Source organism: Pristiophorus japonicus, chromosome 18 (genome assembly GCF_044704955.1).
Source record: "Pristiophorus japonicus isolate sPriJap1 chromosome 18, sPriJap1.hap1, whole genome shotgun sequence".
Taxonomy (NCBI): Eukaryota; Metazoa; Chordata; class Chondrichthyes; family Pristiophoridae; genus Pristiophorus; species Pristiophorus japonicus.
In genome coordinates, this window is record NC_091994.1 from 113,069,762 (window position 1) to 113,088,927 (window position 19,166).

Genomic DNA, 19,166 nt, shown 5'->3' on the forward strand with positions numbered 1-19,166 from the left:
TCCAGTGACTCCTGCTGGAAAGCACACTTATGAACATTGGGTGAGGAAGGGATCAGCTTTGCCTGCATTAGGATTCTATAGACAAATGGCTTAACAATGTTCACCAGTTTGGCTAAATATTGCTGGAGATATCTGGAACTATATCCTAGGAAGGGCCAATACCAGTAACAACTTGTATTTATATAGTACCTTTAACGTAGTGAAACATTCCCAAGGCGCTTCACAGGAGTATTATGAGATAAAACGTTCCCAAGCCGCATAAGGAGACGTTAGGGCAGGTGACCAAAAAGAGGTAGGTTTTAAGGAGCGTTTTGAAGGAGGAAAGAGAGGCGGAGAGGTTTAGACAAGGAGTTCCAGAGCTTGGGGTCTAGGCAACAGAAGGCACAGCCAGCAATGGTTGAGCGATTATAATGAGGGATGCTCAAAAGGGAAGAATTAGAGGAGCACAGATATCTCGGGGGGCGGGGGTGTTGGAGGAGGATGAGAGATATAGGGAAGGGCGAAACCAGAGAAGAGATTTGAAAACAAGGATGAGAATTTTGAAAACAAGGCGTTGCTCAACCGGGAGCCAATGTAGCATAGGGGTGATGGGTGAACGGGACTTGGTGCCGAGTTTTGGATCACCACTAGTTTACATAGGTCAGAATGTGGGAGGCCAGCGTTGGAATAGTCAAGTCTAGAGGTAACAAAGACAAGAATGAGGGCTTCAGCAGCAGATGAGCTGAGGCAGGGATGGAGACGGCCGATGTTACGGAGATGGAAATAGATGGTCTTAGTTATGCTTCGGATATGTGGCCAGAAGCTCATTTCAGGGTCAAATATGACACCAAGGTTGCGAACAGTGTGGTTCAGCATCAGACAGAAGTTGGGGAGTGGGTTGGAGTCAGTGGTTAGGGAACGGAGTTTGTTGGGGGGACTGAAAACAATGGCTTGGGTCCTCCCAATATTCAATTGGAGAAAATTTCTGCTCATCCACAACTGGATGTCAGATAAGCAGTCTGGCAATTTAGAGACAAAGGAGGGGTCAAGAGAAGTGGTAGTGAAGTAGAGCTGGGTGTCATCAGCGTACATGTGGAAAATGATGCTGTGCTTTCAGATAATGTCGCCAAGGGGCAACATGTAGATGAGAAATAGGAGGCCCAAGGATAGATTCTTGGGGGACACCAGAGGTAATGATGCGGGGCGGGAAGAGAAGCAGTTGCAGGTGATTCTCTGACTACCATTTGATAGATAAGAATGGAACCAGGCGAGTGCAGTCCCACCCAGCTGGGTAACAGTGGAGAGGCGTTGGAGAAAGAGAGCGTGGTCGACCTTGACTGCAGACAAAGGATGTAATTTGTGACTTTGACAAGAGCCGCTTCAGTACTGTGGCAGGTGCAGAGAAAATGAGAAACGAGATACCTCAGAACATGTTTCAAATTTGCGTTTGATATTTTTTGTGCTCAATATTATGGCTGTCACTGCTGAAGAATGGAACACTTTTCTGCATTAATTTTGCACCCAATCAAGAACTCCTAGAATTCTTCCCCCCTCCCACCCCCAAACCCAGGTTTGGTGCCAGGTTAAATAACTTGGTTATATTGCTTATCCGTTTTCAGGAAAGTTTAGTTTCCTATTTCTGAGAAATCAGTTTGCAAAAGTTACAAGACCACCACCTGCAAGAGATGATATTGTACCAACACTGCTGTATGTCAGCTACAATATAACTACAGCAACTCTGGCGTTGACTTTTTGAACTTAAAACATTTTTTTTAAATCACTCATGGCAACATGCAACAGAGCTTTCCAAATAGGTCGCTGGGCCCTAAGTGGATCAGATGCAAACAGAGGCCATCAAATGGCAATGTGTCAACTTACCAGGGCAGTATTTCGATACTAAAACATTTTTGGCAAGAGTATCACGGCTTTATTTTAGGGAGCCGACAGTCTTTCAGAAGTTAGAAAAGAAGATCCCCAGCAGTGAAAATATTTGTGGCCAATTGTTGGGTGTATATCAATATTTGCAAAAAAAATCTTCACAGAAAAATTTGAAAACCACAGGCCTACTGTACTGCTGTTAAACATTTTCTGTTAGAAAGAGTGAACTACTCCAGATTCTTTCCAACATTCCGAACTTCACTATCCAGTCAGCAGAGATACACAGGTTTACGGGTGCATTTACAACTGTAGCCTTGGTGCAAAATGCTCTTGTTCTTGATGCAAAAGCAATTGAGAACAGACACCGTTAACTCTCACTACTCACAAATGCTCCACATAGAAACAGAAAATAGGTGCAGGAGTAGGCCATTCGGCCCTTCGAGCCTGCACCACCATTCAATAAGATCATGGCTGATCATTCCCTCAGTACCCCTTTCCTGCCTTCTCTCCATACCCCTTGATCCCTTTTAGCCGTAAGGGCCACATCTAACTCCCTCTTGAATATATCTAATGAACTGGCATCAACAACCCTCTGAGCGAAGAAGTTTCTCCTCATCTCAGTCCTAAATGGCTTACCTCTTATCCTTAGACTACGTCCCCTGGTTCTGGACTTCCCCAACATCAGGAACATTCTTCCTGCATCTAACCTGTCCAGTCCCATCAGAATTTTATATGTTTCTATGAGATCCTCTCTCATCCTTCTCAACTCCAGTGAATACAGGTCCCGTCTCTCATGTGTCAGTCCTGCCATCCCGGGAATCAGTCTGGTGAACCTTCGCTGTACTCCCTCAATAACAAGCACGTCCTTCCTCAGATTAGAAGACCAAAACTGAACACAATATTCCAGGTGAGGCCTCACTAAGGCCCTGTAAAACTGCAGTAAGACCTCCCTGCTCCTATACTCAAATCCCCTAGCTATGAAGGCCAACATACCATTTGCCTTCTTCACCAGCTGCTGTATCTGCATGTCAACTTTCAATGACTGAGGTACCATGACACCCTGGTCTCGTTGCACCTCCCCTTTTCCTAATCTGCCGCCATTCAGATAATATTCTGCCTTCGTGTTTTTGCCACCAAAGTGGATAACCTCACATTTATCCACATTATACTGCATCTTCCACTCGTTTGCCCACTCACCTAACCTGTCCAAATCACCCTGCAGCCTTTTAGCATCCTCCTCACAGCTCTCACCGTCACCCAGCTTAGTGTCATCTGCAAACTTGGAGATATTACACTCAATTCCCTCATCCAAATTATTACTGTATATTGTAAAGAGCTGGGGTTCCAGCACTGAGCCCTGCGGCACCAGCACTGAGCCCTGCGGCACCCCACTAGTCACTGCCTGCCATTCTGAAAAGGACCCGTTTATCCCGACTCTCTGCTTCCTGTCTGCCAACCAGTTCTCTATCCACGTCAGTATATTACCCCCAATACCATGTGCTTTAATTTTGCACACCAATCTCTTGTATGGGACCTTGTCAAAAGCCTTTTGAAAGTCCAAATACACCACATCCACCGGTTCTCCCTTGTCCACTCTACTAGTTACATCCTCAAAAAATTCTAGACGATTTGTCAAGCAGGATTCCCCTTTATAAATCCATGCTGACTTGGACCGATCCGGTCACTGCTTTCCAAATGTGCTATTTCATCTTTAATAATTGATTCCAACATTTTCCCCACTACTGATGTCAGGCTAACCGGTCTATAATTACCTGCCTTCTCTCTCCCTCCCTTCTTAAAAAGTGGTGTTACATTAGCTACCCTCCAGTCCATAGGAACTGATCCAGAGTCAATAGACTGTTGGAAAATGATCACCAATGCATCCACTATTTCTAGGGCTACTTCCTTAAGTACTCTGGAATGCAGACTTTCAGGCCCCAGGGATTTATCAGCCTTCAATCCCATCAATTTCCCGCCTAATAAGGATTTCCTTCAGTTCCTCCGTCTCATTAGAGCCTCGGTCCCTTAGTATTTCCGGAAGGTTATTTGTGTCTTCCTTAGCGAAGACAGAACCAAAGTATTTGTTTAACTGGTCCACCATTTCTTTGTTCCCCATTATAAATTCACCTGAATCTGACTGCAAGGGACCTACGTTTGTCTTCACTAATCTTTTTCTCTTCACATATCTATAGAAGCTTTTGCAGTCAGTTTTTATGTTCCCAGCAAGCTTCCCCTCATACTCTATTTTCTCCCTCCTAATTAAACCCTTTGTCCTCTTCCTCTGAATTCTAAATTTCTCCCAGTCCTCAGCTTTGCTGCTTTTTCTGGCCAATTTATATGCCTCTTCCTTGGATTTAACACTACCTAATTTCCCTTGTTAGCCACTGTTGAGCCACCTTCCCAGTTTACTGCTTGGTCAGTGTTACTCACTGTGCTAAGTACGGCAATGATATTAAGACTCAACATATAGGGCCCAAGTTTCCACACGATAAAAAACGGGCGCCCCTCCGAGCTGAGCGCCCGTTTTTCGCGCCTAAAAAAAAAAAATCGCGATTCTGGAGCGTTCTGCAGCTCCTTGTCTGCCTGGCGCGGCGCCCAGGGGGGCGGAGCCTACACTCGCGCCAATTTGTAAGTGGGAGGGGGCGGGTACTATTTAAATTAGTTTTTTTTCCTGCCGGCAACGCTGCGCGTGCGCGTTGGAGCGTTCGCGCATGCTCAGTGTGAAAAAAACATCGGCACTCGGCCATTTTTGTAGTTCTTTGTAGCTGTTTAATTTTTGAACTTTTTTTTTTTAATAAAAGCACTTTGCCATCAGCACATGCAGCCTTCTCACTGTCTCCTTCCCCCACTCCCCGCGCGGGAAGAATTGGTGCCTCCTCTCTCTCTCTTCCCCCCACCCCCCCCCCCCCTCGCGGGAAAGAACAGGCGCCTCCTCTCCCCCACCCCCCGCGGGAAGAACGGGCGCCTCCTACCCCCCCGGCGGGAAGAACGGGCGCTTCCTACCCACCCCCGCGGGAAAGAATGGGCGCCTCCTCTCCGCGGGCAGAACGGGCGCCTCCTCCCTCTCTCCACCCTCCCCGCGGGAAAGAACGGGCGCCTCCTCTCCCCTCTCACACCCCCCCCCCCCACCCCGTGGGCAGAACGGACGCCCCCCCCTCCCCCGGGAAGGAACGGCCTCTCCCCCCCCCCTCCGGGCAGGACGGGCGCCCGCCCCCCCTGGCGGGTACCGGAATAATCGTCCTCGTCCTCCCCCCCGCGCGCGGGAAGAACGGGCGCCTCAGGCTGACTGCAGAATTCTCCGTGCCTGAAGCACTTTCACACAGGTAGGAAGATGGTTTATTTAATCTTTTCTTTGCTTATAAATGTTTATTCAGGTTGGATTTATTTGTATAATATTTGTAGAAGTATAAATAAGGATTTATTGTAGAATTTAATGAGTTCCCTTCCCCTTTCCGCCCCCCCCCCCCTCGTTCTGGATGCCTAATTTGTAACCTGCGCCTGATTTTTTAATGTGTAGAACAGGTTTTTTCAGTTCTACAAAAATCTTCACTTGCTCCATTCTACTTTAGTTTGGAGTACGTTTTCACTGTGGAAACTTTGAAATCAGGCGTCAGTGGCCGGACACGCCCCCTTTTGAAGAAAAAATTCTGTTCCAAAGTATAACTGTTCCACCTGACTAGAACTACAGAAAAAAAAAATGTGGAGAATTGCGATTTCTAAGATAGTCCGTTCTCCACCAGTTGCTCCTAAAAATCAGGCGCAAATTATGTGGAAACTTGGGCCCATAGTGTGGGGTTGGGCGTTTTTTTTTATATAAAAGAGTGTACGGTTATAGTGCTGGGCTAGCAAACCTCAAGTCTGGAGTTTAAATCTCATCACAGTACATAGTGAAATTGTATTGAATAAATCTGGTCATTTGTGAGCTAGCATTATGAAAGCTGCTGGATTGTTCACTGACATTCAGGGAAAGGAACCTGCCACCCCTACCTGGTTTGGCCCACATGTGACTCCAGTCCCCCATTACATGGTTGACTCAATCCTCTCAGGGCAACTACAGACAGGCAATAAATATTTTCCATCCCAGTGTTGTCCACATCCCAAAAATAAAAATACTTCAGGGATATTACAATTCGCTCCAGAATTTCAAGATGAAAGAGAAATGGTGAGAGTGCCTGCTCCTAGTTAACCAGCAGGAACTGGCTAAAGTGATCAGGAATTATTCTTTTTCAAAATTCTATGAAAAATAAATTCAAATTTAGCAAAAGCACTGACATTAAAAATTGTAAACATAACTACCAAAAAGGTCGATAGGGGAAACCAATCAAAAGATTCTTTCAATTAAAGGAATTGTACAATGTACTTCGAAATGGTTATTCCTGAAATGTAAATTAACTTATGCAGAATCAAATAACCGACAAAAAATGGGGTTGTTTAGCCTGCCTGAATAGATATCAATGGCTCTCATGCTTTGTTTGCTAAAATGCACTGTAACTCCCACTTTAGCACTGTACCCAAAAAACCCCGTTGGCACTATCAGCAAAGGAAGAAATCAGAATCCCAGCTCTTGTGCACCGTACTAAAGTGGCAGCAACTGTTGGTTGAAGGGAGAATTTTTCCCATTTCCAGTCCTCACACAGCCTCTTCTGGTTATTTTTGTTTCTCTCATTAGTCACGTCATTCAAACCACATTTTATTCCGACAAACCAAATTTATTTTTAACGGCACAGTGCAATTCATATTCAAGCTGGTTGTGTCAATGGCAAACTAAATTTTAATTTGCAAAGAATGTGATCTAGACATTAATACGTTAATGAACTGCCACTTTATACAAGAACAATTTGTATAAAATTATGAGGCCCAGATAGAGTGGATAGGAAAGACCTATTTCCCTTAGCAGAGGTCAATAACCAGGGGGCATAGATTTAAAGTAATTGGTAGAAGGCTTAGGGGAGTTCAGGAGATTTTTTTTTCACCCCGAGGGTTGTGGGGGTCTGGAACTCACTGCCTGAAAGGGTAGTAGAGGCAGTAACCCACATCGCATTTAAAAAGTACTTGGATGTGCAGTTGAAGTGCTGTAACCTACAGGGCTATGGATCAAGAGCTGGAAATGGGATTAGGCTGGGTAACTGTCGGCCAGCAGAGATACGATGGGCTGAATGGCCTTCTTCTGTGCCATAAATTTCTATGATTTCTATGAATATCAGAAATGAGAAACTTGAATTCACAAGAACCTCAGTGAAATGACTAATTATTGTGTATTTTAAAACTTTAACAGTCATAGTATTTGACATCTGTATTCATTACTTAATTTGCTTCAGTCTGCATCATCTCCTACTTATATGCAAGTTGAGCAACTGTACAATAAAATTCCATCAAGGCATTAGTGCTACACCACATAAATGGTCTTAAATAATGGCGCAGAGACAGTTAGCCTGGAATGGCCATCCATTTCCTGCCTGTGGGGAGAGGCAGTGCCACTGACAATAGCTCACATGGTCCCTGTGGAAATACTGCACTAACAAGCTGAGCTAACCACCTCCCTGATTCAGGCGGAAAAATATCTCCCCTGGCACAAGAGGCCGAGAGAAAAACAAGGACATCTGTACATAAAACAAATTATTCCATAATAAATTAGCTTCTTAAAACTAATACACTTTCAAAGGAAATGGAGACTTACAAATAGTATAACAGCCCTGTAACATGTAAACATGGTTTATTGCAATGGTGATTTCGAAAATAGGATCAGTTTGAAATTTGCTATTGATTTCATATAATCTGGATTAAAAGCTAGTCTGCATAACATAGAATTAGGTACATGTTTTACTAAATAAATAGGAGGCAACATATGGTATACAGTATTAACAATCTGTCTGTATAATGGAAGCCAAAATGGTTCTTTGTGCTATTGCTTCACAGCTGAGATCAAGTACAGCACAGATTTTTTTAAATGGAGCTTTTTTAATGCAAAGACTAGGAAGGGAATTTATGCAAATTGAGCATAAGACTCCAGTACAAACCTGAAGCTATAACAATTTCTACTGCCAAGTAAATGTCACTAGAATTCCTCAAATTAAGTATGCAAGATCTGATCCCTGTCGGATGTGCACCCTACAAGGACCACTACCCATTTCAATTCATCATCAGGAGACAGAAATAACTCTTGCCTATTTAGTACTGGGAAAAAATATGCTTGGACAAATAATGCAATTCAATATACCACAAAGAACTTTAAAGTTCACATTTGGAATATAATTCAGTTCAGATGGAAATACACTTGCTACTTAGTGTAATCAAAAAAAAACATGATGAATTTGGGGTGGAGTCATCCAGCAAGTATGTTCATACTCAAATACTTTCTTATCCACCTTAGATCCAGGGGCAGAACATCACAGCAGAAGCCGAACATCATAGCAGAGGCCAATTCTGTCTTCACTAGACATCTGCATGAAGTTTCCAGGAGTGGTCACTGGATTTAGATCAGAAGCAGTAATTATGGCCAATTTTCCTCTCCCTTAACCAGGGCTGCTAAAGGGTACCGCGACTACCATCCCAGCTAACTCAATACAGAATAGGATTTGAACCTGGGACCCACACAGCCTGTATTGGCTGTCAAAGGATAACCCCACTCTCACTGGAGAGAGTTGGTCATACACTTGTGTACAAGTGGAGAAAAACATTAAGTTTTGAAAAAAAAAGTACCATTACAAATATTTCTTTCAAATGTTTGGAGCTTTAGCTACGTGTCAACTTGATATCATTTCCAACATTCAATTCTCAAGTCATCTTAAACTTGCACAAAATCTCAAACTTGCATTTGCAAGTCAAATAATCACCACTACGATCTATAAGCATACATTATTTCCCATTATACATAAGTGAGTGTCATTTTTACCCCAAAAAGTTATTTTAAAATTCATTTTTAGGGTGTGGGCATCACCTGCGAGACTGGCATTTATTGCCCATCCCTAGTTGCCCTCAGGTTTGATACACTTTGCCCCAGAATCAAACCATGCCCCAACAGTCAAACTCAATATTTACACTTCATAAGAAATAGGAGCAGGAGGAGGCCATTTGGCCTCTCGAGCCTGCTCCGCCATTCAAAATCATGGCTGATCTGATCATGGACTCAACTCCACTTTCCCGCCCGCTCCCCATAACCTTCGACTCCCTTATCTTTCAAAAATCTGTATCTCCACCTTAAATATATTCAATGACCCAGCCTCCACAGCTCTCTGGGGTAGAAAATTGCAAAGATTCACAACCCTTTTTATCAACTTAAATACCTTCAAAAATTCCTTATACATAGAGACGACATTGCAGCTGCAATATTACCAGTGGAGGAGCAAATGAGTAATGCACAACAGGCATGACAATTGTTCGCTGTTCCACATTTCTCTACTTCAGTAGATCTCTGTTTACAGTGCATTTTTATGTACAATGCACAACTTTGTTGAGGAAATTGCAGCATAACATTTAAGATAAGTGTCTGAGTATTGCCCATCAGTTAGTTATGTTGCAAGTAATAAGGACATTATAACAACATTTGTTGGTACTTCAAATTATTGTGCCAAGGAATGGCAGGACATGGTTGCACTTGGGATTTCCAAATATCAGTCTTTTCTTAATGGCGTGAGATTAGGAACTGTGGCAGAGGAATGAGATTTAGGTATTAATGCATGCAAATCAATCACTACAGGTACAAATATCAATCAAAAAATGGAGTGTTGGTCTTTATCTCAAGGGAGCTGCAATACAAAGAGAGGAAGGAATCCTTCAGATGGACAGAGCCTTGGGCAGGCTCCATCTGGAGTACCTTGTTCAGTTTTGCGCACCACACCTCAGGAAGGTAATATTGACCTTAGAGGAAGTATAGTACAGATTCACCAGAATGATGAGGATTAAAGGATTAAAATTAAAGCTAGACCATTAGGAGTGAAAACAGGAAGCACTTTTTCCACACAGTAGTGGAAATCTGGAATTCTCTTCCAAATAGCAGTGGCTGCTGATTAATTGACATGAGACAGATCAATGAATTGTTATTAGGTAAGGGTATATGGGGATATGGATCAAAAGCGGGTAAATCGAGTTGAAGTATAGATCGACCTTGATCTAATTGAACGGTGGAACAGGCTCATGGGGCTGAATTGCCTACTCCTGTTCCTATGATCTTGAGCCGTATGTCATGGGGGAAAGTATAATCCAAAATATAAAAAGGGAGATAATATCATAATACATAACCTGGAAACACTTCAGCTTACTTTCTAATGGTTGTTTAAAAATCAGCACCGGGAAAAGCCTCAAGATTAGGCCATCTCGTCAGCCTCCTGGATACGAAATGGGAATTATGCACAGCAATAATGAAAACGAATTAATGGAAAAACCCAAACATCAATGCACACTAATCAAAAAAATAAGTTAGGAAAGGCTGGAACACACTCGGGGTTGAGAAGCTGCTTATGTACCAGTTGAACACTCCTGGGTATCATCAAAACCCCAAACACTTCATGTGTTTCGGCATACTCTCAGTTATCTGTTATTTAGTAAAAATAAGTTAATGTACTGTGACAAGGAGAAAATGAAATGAAATCAAAGACCATATTCTAAGGTATATCTAAGTGGGACCAGAAGAAATCGCTGGATCATGTGTGATGCTACATGTAGTTGACGAGCTTGCTACTTGCCATTTTCACTCATACATGACAAATGGTTAATAGGATGCGGTATTGGAGGGCTGTTAAGGAGCCAGAATCTTCACAAAAGGAAATGGGGAAAATGAGCTGAAGAGTTATTTTTAAAAAGTAGTTAAATGTGCAGTCAACGATACATCTTTTCAATGCATAGTTAGGTGAATGTACTTGATGTGAACACAAAATGTTACTGGAGTTACTAAGATCTAGATAAAACATTAGACCAATTTAGATTTTGAAAAGTGCATTTAGGCAATAACTAAACCACACTTCTTGAACAATGAAAACAAATGTTAGTAATACCATATGTGCAAAGATGCAACATCCTTCACAGCTATCAAAAATAATTACAAAATATCTTAAGAGCACACTTCATCAACAGTGTAAACAAAATAACCAGTTTCAGGAAGTACACCACAATAGTATCCCCAACACAGAACTTAACTTAAAATATTCAAACCTTGATCTAAACGCTTAGAAAAATCAAACTTCCAGAAAACTATTATACTGCACAAAATCTTGGCCAAGAAGGGGGGCTGAATAGTTTCCATTCCTTTTTTGGCAAATCAACACTGCAATAAAAGTTTGCTCGAAGTCTTGGCATATCAAAACTTTTGAGTACTGTAATTCCATGTACTACAAATTCCAATTACCAAGCCTACTCATTCTGTAGCTTGAGCAATTTATCCAACAAAGCTTACCTAACATTTCTAAACATCTAAATTATACAAGTAGTGCCTGATTATGAAACAGAACACCAGGATTTTCTTGTGGAGGGAAAGATGTTAACTGTTAGAACCATGACAGATGATTTATTAAATACTGCATGCATTCTGCAACAAATCAGCTAGATTGCTAGATTTACTACTAAACTGTAGGCCAGGAGGTGTGTTTCATTGACCATGAGAACTGGTATAATGTCCCAGCTATGGGGTAAATCACCAACTGCACTAATAAAAATATATCTCAACACATTTTGTTCAGCGAGTGCCTGCAGGAAAGTCAAATACAGTTACATGCAGAGCAATATTCGCAAATAATTTAATAGAAAAGTTTCTAAAATGTTAGGAATCTTGTCTGATGCAGACAATTGTTGTTTTAATGCCTTGCCATCCTTTAAGAACATAATCCTTTGAGATTTAAAAAAAGTATACAATGCTGCAATATCAACATGCAATATCTGCAGCACCAGAAATGCTATAGTATGGGTTTGCAAATACATTTCACGATAGAAACATAGAAAATAGGTGCAGGAGTAGGCCATTTGGCCCTTCGAGCCTGCACCGCCATTCAATATCATAGAATAGCTGATCATTCCCTCAGAACGCCTTTCCTGCTTTCTCTCCATACCCTTTGATCCCTTTAGCCGTAAGGGCCATATCTAGCTCCCTCTTGAATATATCCAATGAACTGGCATCAACAACTCTCTGCGGCAGGGAATTCCACAGTTAACAACTATGAGTGAAGAAGTTTCTCCTCATCGCAGTCCTAAATGGCCTACCCCTTATCCTAAGACTATGTCCCCTGGTTCTGGAGTTCCCCAACATTGGGAACATTCTTCCCACATCTAACCTGTCCAGTCCCGTCAGAATCTTATGCATTTCTATGAGATCCCCTCTCATCCTTTTAAACTCCAGTGAATAAAGGCCCAGTTGATCCAGTCTCTCCTCGTATGGCAGGCCAGCCATCCCTGGAATCAGTCTGGTGAACCTTCGCTGCACTCCCTCAATAAGAATGTCCTTCCTCAGATTGGAAGTCCAAAACTGAACACAATATTCCAGGTGAGGCCTCACCAAGGCCCTGTACAACTGCAGTAAGATCTCCCTGCTCCTATACTCAAATCCCCTAGCTATGAAGGCCAACATACCATTTGCCTTCTTCACCGCCTGCTGTACCTGCATGCCCACTTTCAGTGACTGATGACTGCATCTGCCATGCATTTGTCCACTCACCTAACCTGTCCAAGTCACCATGCAGCCTCTTAGCGTCCTCCCCACAGCTCACACCGCCACCCAGTTTAGTGTCATCTGCAAACTTGGAGATATTACACTCAATTCCTTCAACTAAATCGTTAATGTATATTGTAAAGAGCTGGGGTCCCAGCACGGAGATAACTTAGCAATGTCACTCATGTTACAAGAGATATTCTCTCAGATTAGCACTTCCATGCTGTGGTGAGGGGAAATAAATCAGTGTTGCCTCTGACCACCTCTGCTTACACAAGTGCACATTTACAGAAACAGGCACACGCCCAAGATCACTTAGCAACCCTTTCAGTGAAGAAAGAGTGTAGAGTGGTGCACCCAAGGGAGAGTCAGATGAAGAAAACAGCCAGCTGACCCTATTAAAGATATCATTTCTCTTACAATTTCACCATCTTGAACATGCATTTAAAAAGTCTTGTATAAACAGTGCATGCATCGGACAAGGCTTTGTTAAGAATAACTGTCTAGTAACACAGCTTCCCTTCACTTCTTCGACTTGAGTTGTAAACCGTGATACTTAACTTAAAATTTCAAGAATCATTCCTCCCCTACAAGTAGATAAATATCATTTCAGTGATCGAGGGGTTTGGTTCTAATACAGCATGACCCCCACCTGTTCCAATTTCCCATTACTCATCCTAAAATGTCAACTTGGTGCATTAAGGCACAAATCTCTCGGTTGTACATATTTTAACCTTTGTGTAGCATGTCGATGTGGGAAAAAAAATCAGTTTAAATTCTATGCATCACATTACATTAACTATTGTAGAACAAGTTGGAAAGGGGAAAACAGATCCTCTTTCATTACAAAAAAACAGATGGGAGAAAGATTATTGGGGGGGGGGGGGGGTTACCAAATAGCCTTAGTATGCCAGTGTGGGTTATCAATAATTATACGTTTCCTTGCCGATAATAGGGAGAAAGGGAAAAAAAATATTGCTGCACTTTATTGGCAAAAGGCAACACGATAAAAAAAAAAATCCGTAGGCGACGCATTAATTCCATTAAAGCAAATCTTGAGCATGTGCGAAATTTCAGTCCCTCAAAGGCAGCCCTGCAAGAAATGAGGAGGAGCCGCCTGCACAATCGGCAGGAAAAACACTCGCTCTCTCCCTCTCCCTCTCACACCCGAGAAAGCGCGGCCGGCCATCCCGCCAGGGGCCGGCCAGGGCCGGCTGTGCCGATCCACCAGGGGCTCGGCAACCCGAAGCCGTCGAGTATTTGCCCCAACAACCGCAGGGTGGTCTCTGGGAGTCAGCAAAGGGGCAGCGAGCCGTGAGGGGAGGGGAGGGGAGGGGGGGAATGCCGGCGCCATGTTTGTGCAGGTCCGGGGCCCAGATTGAGGAACTCATTCATTATGGAGGAGGACAAGCGCTTTTCCTCAGCCTCCCCCCCCACCTCCCCCTCAGCCAGCAATCGCCACCATTACCACCCCGTCTTACCACAGCCAGGGAACCCGCAAAAAGTGTGGGGGGGGGGGGTCTTTTATTTTTGTTTTACAAAGGTGGGGTAATTAAAAAAAATGAAACCACCCAATTTTCCCCCTCAGATGCTCGGCCCGGCCCCTCGCCCCTCGCACACTCTGCCCGCCGGCCTTACCTGCAGCTCCTCGCTCCCGGCCAAAGGCTCATTGAAGGGTGGCCGCCCTGGGTCTGTGCGGCGGCGGCGGCGGCGGCGGCTCCTTTCCCCCCCGGGGGGCTCGCTCCGACCGCGGGGCCGGCGGGCAGGGCGCGGGTGAGGGGAAATTGTGGGTTTTTTTTTAAATCTTTCTTTTTTCTCTAGTTTTTTTCTTTCTCCCTCCCCCCTCACACACTGTCGGTGCCTCAGCGCTCTCTCTCTCTCTCTCTCTCTCTCTCGCTTTCTCTCTTTCTCTTTCTCCTCAGGCGGACCTGGCGCTGCCGACGGCCATTAGATGGAGACAGCCACTCGCTCGCTCGCTCGCGCGCATCCCGCTCCCGCTTTCCCCCCCCCCCCGCCCCGCGGGCCGCCCTCCGATTGGGCGTCGGCGCCGCCCCTGCATTCGGCGCCCGGGAAACCCCACGTCCCCGTGCGCGTGCGCGCGCGCCGGCCGCCCGTTCCACAGGGCAGCGAGGGAAGAAAGCGGCGTGCGCGCGCCGGCCGCGCCCACCGACGGCCTTGTTCGGCGGCGGCGGCGGCGCGCGCGCACACGCGCGTCGGGCCGCGCCTCTCTCTGATTGGTCGGGGTCGGGGGGGGGGGTAGGGGGGAGACATGCTATGTGCCACCCCGCCAGCCGAGAAGATGCACAGGGAGGGGGGCCGTGGGTGTACAGGGGTATGGGTATATGGGGGCATGGGTATATAGGGACATGGGTATATGGGGGCATGGGTATACAGGGACATGGGGCATGGGTATACAGGGGCATGGGTATACGGGGGCATGGGTATACAGGGGCATGGGGCATGAGTATACAGGGACATGGGGGCATGGGTATATAGGGACATGGGTATATGGGGGCATGGGTATATAGGGACATGGGTATATGGGGGCATGGGTATATGGGGGCATGGGTATATGGGGGCATGGGTATATAGGGACATGGGTATATGGGGGCATGGGTATACAGGGACATGGGGCATGGGTATACAGGGGCATGGGTATACGGGGGCTTGGGTATACAGGGGCATGGGTATACGGGGGCATGGGTATATGGGGGCATGGGTATATAGGGACATGGGTATATGGGGGCATGGGTATATAGGGACATGGGTATATGGGGGCATGGGTATACAGGGACATGGGGCATGGGTATACAGGGGCATGGGTATACGGGGGCATGGGTATACGGGGGCATGGGTATATGGGGGCATGGGTATACAGGGGCATGGGTATATGAGGTAATGGGTATACAGGGGCATGGGTATACGGGGACATGGGTATACAGGGGCATGGGTATACGGGGACATGGGTATATGGGGGCATGGGTATACAGGGGCATGGGTATACAGGGACATGGGTATACAGGGGCATGGATATACTGGGACATGGGTATACAGGGGCATGGGTATACAGGGACATGGGTATACAGGCACAGGGGTATACAGGGACATGGGACATGGGTATACAGGGGCATGGGTATACAGGGATATGGGGGCATGAGTATACAGGGACATGGGTATACAGGGATATGGGGCATGGGTATACAGCGACATGGGGGCATGGGTATACAGGGATATGGGTATACAGGGACATGGGGCATGGGTATACAGGGACATGGGTATACAGGGGGCATGGGTATACAGGCACATGGGTATATTGGGGCATGGGTATGCAGGGATATAGGCATACAGGGACATGGGGCATGGGCATACAGGGGCATGGGTATACAGGGGCATGGGTATACAGGGACATGGGTATACAGGGACATGGGTATACAGGGGCATGGGACATGGGTATACAGGGATATGGGTATATGGGGGCATGGGTATAGAGGGGCATGGGTGTACAGTGGCATGGGTATACATGGGGCCATGGGTATACAGGGGAATGGGTATGCACGGGAATGGGGCCATGGGTATACAGGGAAATGGGTATATGGGGGCATGTGTGTCAAGGGATATGGGTTATATGGGGGCATGGATATACAGGGACATGAGTATATGGGGGCATGGGGGCATGGGTATACAGGGACATGGGGCCATGGGTATACAGGGACATGGGTATACAGGGGCATGGGTATACAGGCACATGGGTATATGGGGGCATGGGTATGCAGGGACATGGGGCATGGGTATACAGGGATATAGGCATATGGGGCATGGGCATATGGGGGCATGGGTATACAGGGGCATGGGTATACAGGGACATGGGTATACAGGGGCATGGGTATACAGGGGCATGGGACATGGGTATACAGGGGCATGGGTATACAGGGATATGGGTATACAGGGGCATGGGTGTACAGTGGCATGGGTATACAGGGACATGGGGCCATGGGTATACAGGGGAATGGGTATGCACGGGAATGGGGCCATGGGTATACAGGGAAATGGGTATATGGGGGCATGTGTGTCAAGGGATATGGGTTATATGGGGGCATGGATATACAGGGACATGAGTATATGGGGGCATGGGTATACAGGGACATGGGTGTACAGGGGCATGGGTCTACAGGGGCATGGGTATACAGGGACATGGGGCCATGGGTATACAGGCACATGGGCATACTGGGGCATGGGTATACAGGGACATGGGGCCATGGGTATACAGGCACATGGGCATACTGGGGCATAGGTATACAGGGACATGGGGCCATAGGTATACAAAGGCATGGGTATATGGGGGCATGGGTATACAGGGCATGGGTATACATGGACATGGGGACATGGGTATACAGGGACATGGGGACATGGGTATACAGGGACATGGGCATACAGGGACATGGGGATACAGGGACATGGGGATACAGGGACATGGGGATACAGGGGCATGGGCATACAGGTACATGGGCATACAGGTACATGGGGACATGTAAATACAGGGACATGGGCATACAGGTACATGGGGACATGTAAATACAGGGACATGGGCATACAGGTACATGGGCATACAGGTACATGGGGACATGTAAATACAGGGACATGGGCATACAGGTACATGGGGACATGGGCATACAGGGACATGGGCATACAGGTACATGGGCATACAGGTACATGGGGACATGTAAATACAGGGACATGGGCATACAGGTACATGGGGACATGGGCATACAGGGACATGGGCATACAGGTACATGGGGACATGGGCATACAGGGACATGGGCATACAGAGACATGGGCATACAGAGACATGGGCATATGGGGACATGGGAATACAGGGACATGGGGATCTGGGCATACGGGGGTATGGGCAAACAGGGCCCCTTGCCTCAGCTGACCCGCTGCTGAAGCTCTCATCCATGCCTTCGTTACCTCTAGACCTCCAGAGACTTGAGCACATTAACGTAGGCTGACACTCCCAGTGCAGCGCTGAGGGAGTGCTGCACTGTCGGAGGGGCAGTGCTGAGGGAGTGCTGCACTGTCGGAGGGGCAGTGCTGAGGGAGTGCTGCACTGTCGGAAGTGCAGTCTTCCGGATGAGACATTAAACCGAGGCCCAGGCTGCTCTCTCAGGTGGATGTAAAAGATCCCATGGCACTATTTTGAAGAAGAGCAGGGGAGTTATCCCCGGTGTCCTGGGGCCAATATTTATCCCTCAATCAACATCTCAAAAACAGATTATCTGGTCATTATCACATTGCTGTTTGTGGGAGCTTGCTGTGCACTAATTGGCTGCCACATTTCCCAATATTAGAACAGTGACTACACTCCAAAAGTACTTCATTGGCTGTAAAGTGCTTTGAGATGTCCGGTGGTCTTGAAAGGCGCTATATAAATGCAAGTCTTTCTTTTATAGCTGCCGTGGCTCCATATCCCTTAATACCAACATCAGTGTCCTCGTCCAGGCTAACATCCCCAGCATTGAAGCACTGACCACACTCGATCAGCTCCGCTGGGCAGGCCACATAGTTCGCATGCCAGACACGAGACTCCCAAAGCAAGCGCTCTACTCGGAACTCCTTCACGGCAAACAAGCCAAAGGTGGGCAGAGGAAACGTTACAAGGGCACCCTCAAAGCCTCCCTGATAAAGTGCGACATCCCCACTGACACCTGGGAGTCCCTGGCCCAAGACCGCCCTAAGTGGAGGAAGTGCATCCAGGAGGGTGCTGAGCACCTCGAGTCTCAACGCCGAGAGCATGCAGAAAGCAAGCGCAGGCAGCGGAAGGAGCGTGCGGCAAACCAGTCCCACCCATCCCTTACCTTCAACTACTGTCTGTCCCACCTGTGACAGAGTCTGTGGCTCTCGTATTGGACTGTTCAGCCACCTAAGGACTCACTTCAGGAGTGGAGGCAAGTCTTCCTCGATTCCGAGGGACTGCCTATGATGATGATGATGATGATGATGATGATGAATACCTTTGGTTAACAAAAATCTATCAATCTCAGATTTAACATTAACAATTGATCCAGCAACAATTGCCGTTTGCGAAAGAGAGTTCCAAACTTCTACTCGAGGGAACAAGTACAAGGTGCAAAAGGCTATTCAAAGTGTGACTCAGGCTTATCAACAGCTTTCATAGAATCCATGGCCCTGGTTTTCATGAGCTGCAAGGCCTGTCCAAGTGTCGTCCAAAGGACCGCCGATGGCCGCCAAGAGACCGGGCGGTACTTGGCCTGGAAGATTTCTCTAAAAGAGGTGGCAGTACTGCCCGGCGGCAAAATAACGGCTTATGCCGTCAATCTGGGCAGCAGCGGGCGGGAGCTCTCAATCTCAGCGGCAAATGAGCTTGCCGCCCAAGTGTCGCCGAGGATGGAGTTGGGCCCGGGGGAGGGGGGAATCTCTGAAAACTAAAAAGCAATACCAAAAAAAACCCACCAGAACACCTTCAGGGAACCTCATCCAGGTAAGTCGCTGTAAAGAAAAATGTTTAAAGATGTTCACTAACCTTTTCTTGCAAGTCTTCATACCTACCGTCGGGGTTAGAACAGCCTCCAGGCAGTGGTCCTTCCCCCTGCTGGCACCGATACCCGCCGACTCCCGCCCGCGCCAATCTGGCAGCTCGGCGGGCGGGAGGCCACTT

General features: G+C 46.4%; 1 protein-coding gene across 2 annotated transcripts in view; it reads right to left on the reverse strand.

Moving 5' to 3' along the window:
- The window catches only part of LOC139228982 (guanine nucleotide-binding protein G(I)/G(S)/G(T) subunit beta-1), an 83,392-nt gene extending 68,910 nt beyond the window's left edge, over positions 1-14,482 (reverse strand). Inside the window, exon 1 of one of the 2 annotated variants that reach the window (XM_070860619.1) lies at positions 14,129-14,482. The gene's annotated coding sequence lies outside the window, so the exon portion shown is untranslated. The remainder of the gene's footprint in view (positions 1-14,128) is intronic. The other variant, XM_070860618.1, reaches the window with a different exon arrangement.
- Positions 14,483-19,166: the final 4,684 nt, after the last annotated feature.